This window comes from Marmota marmota, unplaced genomic scaffold (genome assembly GCF_001458135.2).
Source record: "Marmota marmota marmota unplaced genomic scaffold, marMar, whole genome shotgun sequence".
Taxonomy (NCBI): domain Eukaryota; kingdom Metazoa; phylum Chordata; class Mammalia; order Rodentia; family Sciuridae; genus Marmota; species Marmota marmota.
In genome coordinates, this window is record NW_026000261.1 from 3,426,452 (window position 1) to 3,429,784 (window position 3,333).

The window sequence follows — 3,333 nt, forward strand, 5'->3', positions numbered from 1 at the left end:
CTAGCTGTCTCCCTGCAAAATTCCTCATTGGCAACCTTCCATAACAAATATTGTCCTCCATTTAGCACAGATTTACACGTACTAGCCCAATCTGCTGGCGTCATGTCCAAGTTGGTAATGGATTCGACCATGTGAAGGGTGCTTGGGGACCATAGGTTGTTACAGCCTCCTTTAACTGCTTCACTGTTTTGAAATCTAAAGCAGGGTGAATTCGCTGCCCTCCTGCCTGCTCAAGTACAGGGCATGCTAATCTTTGAGGTCCTGTCTCAGGATCCCATCTATCAACTACGGGGGTTGGGGGGCCCCCCAGCATATGTTGTCTCTATAGGTGGTGCTGTTGGTTGGACATTTACACTCTCTGGTGATAGAAAGGTGTTAGTAGCAGCCTCCTGTTGTAACTTTTCCCCTGATAGTTCTTCCTCCTTTAAATTTTCTTCCTCTGTCTGACTAGCTCGAGAGACCTTCTCTTTTACTTGATCTTCTACTATAGGTTGAACTGAAGGCTTTGGACTAGGCAAACAAAATCATACCAACGTCCATAATGGTAATGTGCCAACTGGCAGAGTTCCTGGGTTTTTCTTTTCCTTTTCCCTTAAATCTTCACCATGATGGTCCCATTGTGATATATTCAACAACTCCTCCTTAAAAAGCCATGGGCTACATTTTTGTATTGTTATCAACATATGCCCTGACTGTTCTTGGTTTTACTGGGGTGCTTCCTTCCTCTAACAATTTACTTAACATTCTTTCAGTTTGTTTTTTGCTAATTTCTGACCCCATATTTCTGCTACAAGGATAATGCAACTCAACAAGATAACTCAAAACAAAACCGAAACAAAACAAAACAAAAACGGAAGAAAAAATCGTTGTATCAATTTTCCTATTTTCTTGAAATGTATATTTGTGGTCTATCTCTATCTCTTCCTCAGGGCCGAACAACTTCAAACCTTGAGCCAACCATTTTTCCCAGTTTGCCTGAGAAATTTCTAGGGATAGGCAGCTTGAAACAAATACAAAACAAATCAAAACAAGAACACATTGTTTTTTGAAATGGTCACCCATTCTCTCGCCTTCCCTCAGGGGCGAGCAATTTCACTTACCTCCAAGTTTCAGGTGTTCCCGCATGGGCCACCAAATGCCGCAGTCTGACTGGGCAGAAATCAGGAGCCACTCAAGCAGGAACAAACTTTATTTCCGAACTCCACCAGCACACTCCACACACGCTCCCCGGGAACTCTCCCGAATGCCACCCATGCGGCTCCCCCAGGAACCACCACACACCAACCGGAACTCCGTCCACTCGTCTGCGCACGCATTCACTCTCGAACCCCACAAGAACTCAAGGGGAACTCCAAAGTAGGGGCGCCCAAGGCAGCAAGAGCAGCCCTATTACTGGTGTAAAGGTCTAATATACAATTGAATCAATCCAGCATCACCTTAATGGCTCGCCTCTCAACCATTACTTCTGGCAAAATGCCAGGAGCCATTCCGAATTGGCTGTGGCTCTCAACACTGAGAATGTTCTGTATCTTGATATAATTCCACATATAAAAGACCTAAACAACATTAAGCTGCATCCTTAAAATCTGTGCACGTCCATATACACACACCATATCTCAAAAAATGTTTATGTTTTTATTTTTTTAATTTTCAACTCTCCTTCCTATAAAACTAGTAAGGACAGGAAAACAGTGATGAAAAGTGTCATCAGATTTTATCAAGACAGTCATCAAAGCTAATGAAAAAATGGAATGAAGTATGAATGTATAGGGAATGATGCCTTTCGCTGGTGTGGTTATTTCATGGTAGTGCTAAGGCAAGAGGCCCGGATTACCAGACAGTCTTTGATTGATGAGATAATCCACATCTTATAAGTAGCTCAGAAAGACAACTGGGGCAGAGACCATGCTATCCATCTGCAACTAGGATCTTTAAGCCCACTTGATTTTTATTAATCTCTCTCTCTGATGACATTTTTGTCAGCACAAGTAATCAAAAGCCACCATTTTTCTTTTAGCTCAAAGTCCTACACTGCTATTTTGTGCTGCTTCTAACTCAAAATCTGGCAATAAGTGTCTAACAGTAGGATAGAAAAGGAGCAAAGGAATCCAAATCCTCTGGGTCTGTGTTTATAGTTGATAAGCTTCTCTGCATCGGGCAAGGTAAATTAGTTCATATCCAAAGGGAAAAGAGGCAGTTATGTGGGAGAGATTAAAATGTGCCTTTGGTTAGTACAGGCACCCGTTTTCTACATATGAACAGGAAAATTTTTCAAAGTGCTCCCTTCTGTAGTGCTACAGCACTGTTTGGATATGTGCATTCAATCTGGATTTTTTTAAAAAAATTTAAAAAACACCTCTAGATATACATAACTTCTCATTGCCCTACCCACCTCTGAGGAAATATATAAAGGACCTTGTCCCCAAAGGACAAATTTCATCATTTTGACAAGCAGGGGCATCTCTAGGGGAATACAGTGAACAAAGTAACAGGATTTACCCTTTAAACTCTTTGTCAAAAAGCTACAAATCTTTGCCTTAAAAAAAACTGTGCAATGAGGCATTTGCCTGTTATAGAACCTGACATTTAAAATCCCCATGAACCATATTTAATTTATCAAGAGGAAACGAAAAATAAATGGTACAATCAAGAGCTAAACATGGTCCTTTCATGAAAATATATGAAAAATTCAAAAGAGAAACTGAAATAAGGGGGAGTAGGGAATGTACTTATGGTCAATTTAAACCAAGTTCTACTAAATTTCTTTCCTTCTCCAAATTTGCTCATTGCTGCTGAGAGAATCACAGACTCTAGCTTACCCTTCAGAACAATTTAGTCACTGCAGAAGAACCACCACTTTTGAAAATATATTTTAGTTATTTTCCTAGACATATATGTAGTTTCATGAAAACACTGTTTGAACATGAAAAACAGCTACCACCATTTGACTTGGTGGGTGGGACCCTGCACAGGATTGTCCCAGATCTTGGCTGCTATGAGATATCCCAAGACCCCAGAGAGTCAGAAAAGAGATGTAGGAATTCTAGATTTTTGGTTTTTAAATATTACCAGTGCAGAAGGTAGGGACTAACATAAGGGAAATAAAAACAGAACTTGGAGGTAATGGGGAAAAGGTTTTATTGATTTGTTTTGTTTGTTTGTCTAATGGTGATGGGGATGGCACCAAGGGCCTCAGACATTCTAGAAAGCACTCTACCACTGAGCCACACCCCTAGCCTCACAAGAAAAGGGGTCCTATTCCCAAATCTTACCTCAGCTTTTCTTCCCAAGAGGGAAAAAGGAAAGTTGCGTTTATTGGAACATAATAATATT